General features: G+C 45.1%; 1 pseudogene; it reads left to right on the forward strand.

The window, feature by feature from the left end:
* Nucleotides 1-9,692, forward strand: part of LOC120400550 — a 65,103-nt pseudogene extending 55,411 nt beyond the window's left edge.
* Nucleotides 9,693-10,244: the final 552 nt, after the last annotated feature.

A 10,244-nucleotide genomic window follows, 5' to 3' on the forward strand; every position in this document is an offset into this window, starting at 1 on the left:
CCCCCCGCCCTCTTCCTTATGTCCAAACCCCTCCCTCTGGCTATATCCATTCTTATCCTGTTGTCCTCCCTCTCAATGTTTAAATTTGGCGTGGAGAGTGCCTGGACATCTCCCAACCGTCTCCCCCCAATACCTAGTTTAAAGCTCTTTTGATCAGATGAGCCAGCCTCCCTCCTAGAAGTCTATTTCCTTCCCTACTCAGGTGGAGCCCATCCCGTGAGAACAGTTCTCTGTCCCCGAAAGCCTCCCAGTGCCCATACATCCCAAAGCCCTCCTTATAGCACCACTCCCTGAGCCAACTATTTATCATCACAATCCTGTCACCCCTTTGTCGCCCTTCCCTAGGGACAGGTAGAATCCCACTGAAGATCACCTGAGCCTCAATTTCCTTGAGCGTCTTACCCAGCCTGGCATAGTCTCCCTTGATTCTCTCCAGCGAGAATCTAGCCGTGTCATTTGTTCCTAAATGAAGGATGATCAACGGGTTCTTACCTGCTCCTTTTAGGATCCTTTTCAACTGCAGGTCCACATCCCGTATTTTAGCGCCCGGTAGACAGCACACCGTTCTGTTCTCCGGATCGGCCCTGGTCACAGGCCTGTCCAACCTTCTCAGTATGGAATCCCCAATCACGTAGACCTACCTTTGCCTGGTGACAGTGCGGTCTGCTGATTCCATTTCCCTCTGCCACTGTTCTCCCATGAACAGTTCCTTTCATAGCATTATCCTCCGTAATGGCAACTATGGCATCATCTATCTTCCCAATTTGATGTTTGACAGGCTTTATCGCCTCCACTCAACTTTCCCATCGTGTGGCACTCAGTGGTTTCAGTGTCGTCAGAGAGGATGCTCCCAGATATTGCTTCAAAATTTGCCATTGATGAGTTGATCCAGAGAAAAATACATAGATGCTTTGTTATTTAAAAATTCTCTCACTATACAAAATGTTCTTCTGAACCTGAAAGGACCAGCCACATTGCCAGCTCAGTATTAGGTTGGATCTTAACCAAAATACCACACTGCCAGCTAATCCTCTAGCATCTAAAACTAAATGATTATTATAAAGAAAAAAAGAAAGAACAAGCAGAGAGTGGTTAAATGGTAAAGCAGTCAGATACATACAGAGACTTCAAAGTCCATCTCTCAGGTTCTTAGCAGTATTTATGAGTTTGCTGGCTTGAAAGTCACTCTGGAACACAGCCACAGCTTGGATGGGTCATTCAGTCCTTTGTTCAGAGCTTTGTTTGTAGAAAAGTTACTCCAGAGGTCAGAAGCAGGAATGAAGACCAAACAGAGAAGATGCAGGTGCCTTTTATATTTCTCTTGCCATGTGGCTTGTACTTCCTTTGTTCCAAACACAGGCTTTACATTGCATGTCATGGAAAAGCCTTAGAGTTCTCCCCATGATTATATCACATGCCTTGCTGACTCATAAGATGTATTCCCTTGTTCCTTTCAATGGATTCATTTTACAGTTGATGACACTTGATGAGCCATCTAACGGGCTCAGTGCTGATGCCAATCTGTCTGGAGGTGTCATCCAGAAACATCACAAGTTTGGAAATACAGATATACCATACATATCTATAACTCATAACACAAAGGTAATACAAACATAAAACCAAAATCATACTTGCAAATTAAAACATTTTCACAGATACCTTAAACGGCATATCTGGCACAATTCATTACAACGTTAAAATATTGGTATCAATGTCATAAAGTGCCTCCCATATTCCATAGAGAGTCACAGTTAGTAAAATGTAATAAAATTTGGTTTTTTTTGTTTTTTTTTTAAATGTGTCTGTTACAGCTGTCCCCCCTGCTGCATTCCTTTTTTCCTCTCCTTTCTGTTGTTCTGTGTGGCCACCCCTCCCAGCCTTGGGCTAACAAAGGGCACAGCCTGGCCCTGCTGTTCATGGAAATGGCTTGTGCAGACTAACTGGAGCCATTGCTCTGCTCAGGGAGAGGGGCTTTTGGCTCCTTTGTTCAGACCTGGGCTCGGTGTAGAGGTGCTCTGCCCAGGAATGCAAGACCTAAAGTAGCCACATAGCTGAGCATATGAGTCATACCTGGGGGCTCAGAACTTGCCCAGACATGTTCTATGCCTACCTGCAGTCTTTCCCTGCCTTCTCTCCTCCCTGTAAGAAGGGGAACCAATCAAAATTACTGGCGGGAAACTGCCTAAGTTTGCCTTTATAACCAGACATTTTCTGATCAGACCTCGGAGAGGTTACTGCATTGCCACCTGGTCTGATCAGCTAGGGGTCTTTGGGGGGCCCTCTTTTCCCCCTCTCATTTTTGAGCGTACCCCCGTTTTTAAACTCCCCTCCCACAAACAACGAATTTTGCCTGGAGATCTCCTGATTATTGTAAGCGAATTGAGTCCTCTCTGCATCCTCTGATGCTGCTGCTGTTCCTGCTGCTGCTTTGGGGATTGGTAAGAACGCCCTCTTGCAAACTCTCCCTGCCTTAGCTGCTGGCTTTCTTTCCCCAGCAGGCAGATCCAAGCTAACTCCTTGGTCTGTATCTGTAATCTGCTTTTAGCTCTGCAATGCCTTTGCTGCTAGAAATAAGCCTGCTTGCAGCCGCCCCACTGCTGTAGTCACCACTCCCTGAACTCTATCCTGGGCATACACCATTCTGCCCTCTGGAACTACCCCTAGTATAAGGTGCACCCATTAGGTTAGATTTAGCCTTTAGTCTAGATAAATTGTAATTTCATTTTGCATAGCTGTGGTTAAGTTAGGTTTAGAAAATTGTTTGCATTGTACTCTGTAAGTTAGGCTTAGAGAATTGTTGCATTGTGTTTTGTTACTTGCTAATTTGTGTAGTCTTCATTAAGTTAGATCATAGATAAGATTTTGCTGTGTTCTGTATAATTGTGATTAGGTCTGTCTTCTCATTGCCCCCCGCCCCCGCCCGGTCTTTCTCTGTGTCTCTCTGACTTGTTACAGTCTCTTTGCTGCTCCACCACGTGCTCCTCTTCCCCCATCTCAATCTAGCATAAAACCCCATTGGTTACCCTTTTTCTCTCTGATACACCTCACATTCTACATTTACACCACTGTGACACATTTTTACCTAAAATTGTTTGCTAGTTAACATACTGTATCCATAACTGTTAGTTGGTTATATGCTGCTGTAACACACCCTTTACATAGAAATTGTTAGCTACCTGTTACATTTATATTTCTGTGTTAATTGGTTACCCACTGTATTGTATCCTACTGTATTGTACCCCACTATTGAAACCCCCTTACTGTTCGCCAAAAGAAACCCCTCCCCAATTGTCTACCTTAACAAACCCCAAACCCCTCACTATTAGAGTTTCCCTGTTTTTGCATTTTCTTAATAAAGTTTATTTTGCACCCCACCAGTGCAGTAATTGTCCCCCAAGATCCCCTACCTGCTGGCAGGGACAAAATGGTTTAGGAAGAAAAAGTTTATTAAGATAATAACGGTTTCTGTTTTCGAAAGAGCCATTTTTCTGGTTTGAAACTAAATCTAGGGTAAAACTGGACTGATTTTCAACTAAACGTATGGCCAAATTCATTGAGGGCTTCAGTGGATTTTACAAAAGTATAAGAAATGACAAAATCAGCTCTGGGTGAAAATGGGCATAGCTCCATTGAATTAAATGGTGCTGTTCCCATATGGATCCATGGAGGATCTGCCCTTGAAAGCAGAATTTGCCCCTCATGAGTAATTTAGGACAAGAGCTAATAATCCAACCACTTTAAAGGAGAGGACTGCTTCAGATAATTATAATGGTCAGTATTTTGGAAAGTTTGAATAAGAACAATAATTTATTAAAAAATTTACTGGCGGTCATTTTAGGATGTCCACATTACTCATGAGTGATGAAGCCACGAGTTATAAGTATATTCCCCAAGAGGAGTGCCACTAAAACTATAACACTACACCAAGCTCTCCAACTATCATTGGAAGTGCTGTGAATCTTCCCTTTCCAGTGGTATATGGAACTCATTTTTAGCCATGATATCAATCAGCTTTCAGACGAAGGACTGTTCAGGACCAAATGTTACCTTCCCTCCTCCTCCAACTAGTTTAAATTTAGGGAGAACATTTCATATTATGAGAGAAGGAAGGAAACCTGTATCTGGCCAACAGTGCATTTAAAGAATGAGCTGTTGGAAGCTGCCATTGGTGGGGGATGTATTACTTTGAGTAGCTTTGGCTATGGTATTGCACTAGCACATCTCATTGATAAGCAGCCTAAATGCCCCCATGAAATGCACTGTCCGGGACAGCTCCAACTTTATTGGCATGGATGGCGCCCACTCCAGGGTTCTCATGTCTTCCTCCAGCACTTGGGCCCAGGATTTAATGTGCTAGTGACCCCCCCCCCCCCAACAGAACCACACTGCTTTGAAATTCACAAATATGTTTGCCTCAGATAAACTGGATTCATAACCTGTAAAAATCTAATAAATAGAGGTCTTTTCAGGCTTGAGTGGATTGTGAGTGGATGCCTCCAAACTCCTTTCCCTCATAGGCACCCTACCCTGTAACACACCAGTTTTGGCTAAGGACAGAACATCGTGGAGAAGCATAATACTTTCGGTTGCTTCTCTGCAGCATGAGAACTAACCTATCCTGTTTGAAGCTGCTCAGAGGTTTGTAATGATAGAAGTAGCTTCTTTTGTATATTTAGAGGCATCAGAATACCATGGAGACAACAAATATAGAATCTCTGCCCTACTGTTGTTCTCATGACACTTATCAAATCATTTTTCTCATAGCTGTTATGCTAGATTTCTGCAAGAAGAGGCGATAAACAGCCAGTCCACAAATCTCCAATAGTTTTGTCACTTTCTTTAGAATGTTACAGGTCTCAGTATGGGGGCAATTTGGGTATGAGAGAAAATCTAATCCATAACCTTTCTGAACTTGACACTCCATTGCGTGAGAAATGACTCATGTTTCTTCAGCATTCTTCCTATTCCTTTTCTTCTGGTTGAAATACCACAATTTGCTGAAATTGTTATGACAAGGAACTGAATCACCTTCTCAAGGGTTTATTCTTCTCCTCCTACTCTGACTCTTCTTTAAGATACTGAGCCAAAAGGGTCTGATCAAAGAATTAATGTCAATTTGGACATTCTGGACTTACTTTTCAGTTCTCTCATTATCCTCGGTTACAGGGTAATTGGTCTCTGTTAGTAGACTGGGCCCAGTTCCCTCTGTCACAGCAAGTGAGCCCAATTCAGCCAATTAAAAGGGGCTAAGCTACACCTGAGCCTATAAAGGGCTGCTAAAGGCCAGGCCAGAGATGTGATAGTGGTGGCAGTGCCAGGGGAAAGGAAGCCATGGTGGGGGGTAGCTGACTCCTATAGTGAGTCCCTAGAGCCAGGGGCCAGATGCAAAGGGAGACAGCGCTGGAGGCACATAATACATTCAGTTGCCTTTCCGCAGTCCAAGTGACAGCATGAGAACTAACCTATCCTGTTTGAAGCTGCTCAGAAGCATGAGAACTGACATCCTGTTTCAAGCTGTTTGAAGCTGCTCAGGAATGGACCTGAGCTGACTAGAAATGGGAAGTTGCCAGGAACAGGGTGCTTGAGATCCCTGGGCAGGGTGACCCTGAAGCCTGAGAACAAAGAGTGAATTAAAAGACTGTTTTCTGTTTGTCTATTCACTTGTGAAGGAGAACCTGCTTGAATGACTGGGTGTAGTATCACACACTTGGGGATAGCTGAGAAGAGGGAGAACGATGCCCCACACAGTTGCATCCAGTAAGTGTTTTGTTCAGTGTTTGTACTTTTAATCTCCTTGCTTTTATTTTTCAGAACAGAAACTGACTCATATCTTACTTCCATCTACAATGGACAGAGCTTTAATATAGCTGAGGATCTGGGCCATTTGTCCAATTTGAATGACCATAACTCAAAACACAATGGATTTGTTTCTAATCTCACTTCTATTGGTTTTACACCAGCACAAACCCTTTGTCTTCACTAGAGTTACTCCTCATTTACACCAAAGTCTGTGAGATCAGAATCAGGCCCCAAGGCTGATCCACATCATCTTGAACAGAAATGTAATTTACTCTTCCAAGTGAGAGACAGAATTACCTTGCCATAAATCAGTGCCAGACAGTGGTCTATACAGATGTTCTATTTTTACAGAACAGCATCATTGCCTAGTCATACTCAGTGTTTCTCCCCTCACACTCTCAGGCTTACATCTTTTATCTTTGTGGAGTTTTGAGCAGCTAAAATAGCCTCATGTGACCAATTGTTCAATCTCATTCTTAGTTCAAGCTAAGAGTATAGTCACACTCTTCACAGTGGGATAGCTAATGTTGTATCAGCACAACCTTGTTTTTTAAGGGTCTTTTTTTTTTCTGTAAAAGTCATTCCAAGCTGAAATATGATTAGTATATAAGTTCTAAGGCTGAAAAATCTTTTGTAAAGTTGATAAAATATTTTGGCTATTTTTAAGCTACAAGCAGAAGAAAAATGAAATGTTCGGTTTTTGACACAGTTTGATGCCTTTGGTTAGAGAAAACATGTTTTCTACCTTAAAATGAAAGTTGGCAAGCATTTCAGGTGGAATCCCTTCATGAGCAGAAGGCCTGAACAACAAGACTTTATGTAGATGGAACCCTAGGTGTTGGGAGGGGAAGTCACCCTCCTTGAAATTAGGATCAAGGCACTGAGCTGCAGTGTACCAGAGGCAAAGTAAAGGGAGAGCTGAACTCCCTCTCCTTGGATAAAAAATAAACAGAGGGAGATATCTACCCCTCTCCCAGATTGAAGGAGTCAGTCTCAGTTCTACTCCCCTTTGAGCTGCTCTGGTAGAGAATCTCTTCCATGTAATCAAGTAGGATTGTTTGGTGAAAGTCTTCCTGCTTCCCAGTAGGATCTTTCAGATCTCAGAAGAACATTATCTACTGCTCTCAACATTCCAGAAGTTGAGCTGTCAGGGTGTGTTGATCTGTGTGTAGAATCCCACTGCAACCCAGACACAAGGGAGCTGATAGACTGGGGAGCAGGACATGTGATTCTGACATCAGTTGCAGAAGGTTGGGGGAAAAAACCCCGCCTACTACTGTTATGTCAGAATTATCAACAGCATCTTAATTCCATCCTTTCAGGTTTGTAAGCCCTGGTCTACACTACGGGGTTGGGTCAAATTTAGCCACGTTAGGTCAATTTAAAAATGACTGTATCCACACAACCAACCCCATTCCATGGACCTAAAGGGCTCTTAAAATTGACTTCTGTATTCCTCCCTGACAAGGGTAGTAGCGCTAAAATCAACCTTTCTGGGTCAAATTTGAGGTAGTGCAGACACAAATCAATGGTATTGGCCTCCAGGAGCTATCCCAGAGTGCTCCATTGTGACCGCTCTGGACAGCTCTTTGAACTCCCATGCACTAGCCAGGTACACAGGAAAAGCCCCAGGAACCTTTGAATTTCATTTCCTGTTGGTCAGTGTGGCAAACTCAGCAGCACTCAGCAGCACAGGTGACCATGCAGTCCCCCCAGAATCGTAGAGCGTAGAATGTTTCTACATTCCCCCTATCATCTCTGTCCCTGAGGTTATCACAGATTAGAAGGCGAAAAAACCACACTCGCGATGACATGTTTTCCGAGCTCATGCAGTCCTCCCGCACTGATAGGACACAGCTTAATTCATGGAAGCATTCAGTGACAGAGACCAGGAAAGAATTAAGTAAGCGCAAAGAACGGAGGCAGGACGCGATGCTGAGGCTAATGGGGGAGCAAATGGACATGATGAAGCATCTGTTGGTGGAGTAAACGGACATGATGGAGCTGCAGGAAAGCCAACAAGAGCACAGACCCCTGCTGCATCCACTGTATAACCACCTACTCTCCTCCCCATGTTGCATAGCCTCCTCACCCATATGCCCAAAAACACGGGGAGAGAGGATCCAGGCACCCAGCCACTCCACTCCAGAGGTTGGCCCACGCAACAGGAGCTGTCCTTCAGACAGTTTGATTTTTAGTGTGGCTTCAATAAGCAATGTGGCCTTATCCTTCCCTCCTCCCCCATCCCAGCTGGGCTACCTTGTCCGTTATCTCATTTTTTTTAATTCATAAAGAAAGAACGCATCTTTTCAAAACAATAGTTACTTTATTTTGAAGGGGGAAGGGTAGCTGGCTTACAGGGAATTAAAATCAACAAAGGGGGTGGGTTTGCATCAAGGAGAAACACACACAACTGTCACACCGAAGCCTGGCCAGTCATGAAACTGAATTTCAAAGCCTCTCTGATGAGCAGCATGCCTTGCTGTGGTCTTCTAATTGCCCTGGTGTCTGGCTGCTCAAAATCTGACACCAGGCGATTTGCCTCAACCTCCCACCCCGCCATAAGTGTCTCCCCCTTACTGTCACGGATATGGAGCACAGAGCAGGCAGCAATAAGAATGAGAATGTTGGTTGTGCTGAGGTCTGACCTAATCAGCAAACAGTGCCAGTGAGCTTTTAAATGTCCAAAGGCACATTCTACCATCAATCTGCACTTGCTCAGCCTATAGTTGAACTGCTCCTTACTATTGTCCAGGCTTCATGAGGTAGGCTGGGGTAGGTGCGACCACATGGTACTGCCGGCTGGGAGAGCAGCCTGAGGCAGAAGTCTCCAGCTCGCATGGTATTCCAGGCAGGACTGAATCTCCATGAGATCTCTTAAAGAAGAGAATGACCTGTAGTCTCTGGCTCCCATTCAGTGCTCGAGGAGGAGGATGGCCATGTCTGTCCAGGCATCGCTGATCAACCTCACTGAGGAGGATTCCAAGGAGTCTTCCCAGAGCAGCACCCCGGAGGACCAGAATGGATCCCCCGAGCTCATTGCTGGGGAGCAGGAGAGCAGAGTTGCAGGGGAAGTGGTGGAATACCAGCATGGGAAAGATTTTGGAATTGGGGCACTCGTGTGGGGGAAGATCAAAGGCTTCTCCTGGTGGCCTGCAATCATCGTCTCCTACAGAGTCACATCCAATAGTCAGGCAATCTCTGGAATGCGCTGGGTGCAATGGTTTGGGGATGGGAAGTTCTCCGAGGTTTCAGCAGACAAGCTGGTGGGTCTGATGGCTTTTAGGCAGCATTTCAACCACTCCACGTTTAATAAGCTGGTCTCTTATTGACAAGCTGTACACCATGCCCTGGAGGTTGCTAGGAACCGGGCAGGGAAGACATTCCCTGAACTGCCAGCCAACTGACTAAAGACTAACTTTGGCAACAACAGCAAGGAGTGGGTGGAGGAGGACCAGAGCAAAGAGCAAATGGTTTCTGAAGTCACAAACAACAACAGGAGCCTTATCGTGCAGGAGAAAAAACCCAGCCACATTCCACCCACTGTTTGAGGGGGGACTTTGCCAGACCTGCAGAGCTCAATTCCTGGAGCTCTTCTACATGCCCGATGAGGATGGGTACCAGTCCTACTGCACCGTCTGCTGTGAAAGCAAGGAGCTGCTGCTGTGTATATATATGCCAGATGCTGCAGGTGCTTCTGTGTCGAATGCTTGGAGGTTCTGGTAGGGCAAGGTACCTCGGCCAAGGCAAAAGAGCAAGAGCCCTGGGGCTGTTACATGTGTCAACCACAGAAGTGCTATGGGGTGTTACAGCGCATACCAGATGGGAATATACAGCTGCAAGACTTCTTCACCAGTGACAAAGGACAGGAATATGATGCACCTAACATCTAGTAAGGCCCACACATTTCCCAGAGTCACTGCCCTTGATAACAGAAAATCAATGATTGGATTGGCTACTTGGATCACAGCAGCCCTCACAGTAGACTTGCCCACAACAGCAGTGCTGATGGTGAGCTGAGCGGGCTCCATGCTTGCCGTGGTATGGCGTCTGCACGGGTAATCTGGGAAAAAAGGTGTGAAACGATTGTCTGCCATTGCTTTCATGAAGGGAGGGGCGACTGACAACATGTACCCAAAACGACCCACGACAATGTTTTTGCCCCATCAGGCTTTGGGAGCTTAACCCAGAATTCCAATGGGCGGCGGAGACTGCAGGAACTGTGGGATAGCTACCCACAGTGCACCGCTCCGTAAGTCGATGCTAGCCACGGTAGTGAGGACGCACTCCGCCGACTTAATGTGCTTAGTGGGGACATACACAATCGACTGTATAAAATCGATTTCTAAAAATCGACTTCTATAACATTGACCAAATTTCGTAGTGTAGACATACCCTAAGTGACTTTCTGGATCAATTGAATCAGAAGGAATGTGCAGAGGAAC

Source organism: Mauremys reevesii, linkage group 3 (genome assembly GCF_016161935.1).
Source record: "Mauremys reevesii isolate NIE-2019 linkage group 3, ASM1616193v1, whole genome shotgun sequence".
NCBI classification, from domain to species: domain Eukaryota; kingdom Metazoa; phylum Chordata; order Testudines; family Geoemydidae; genus Mauremys; species Mauremys reevesii.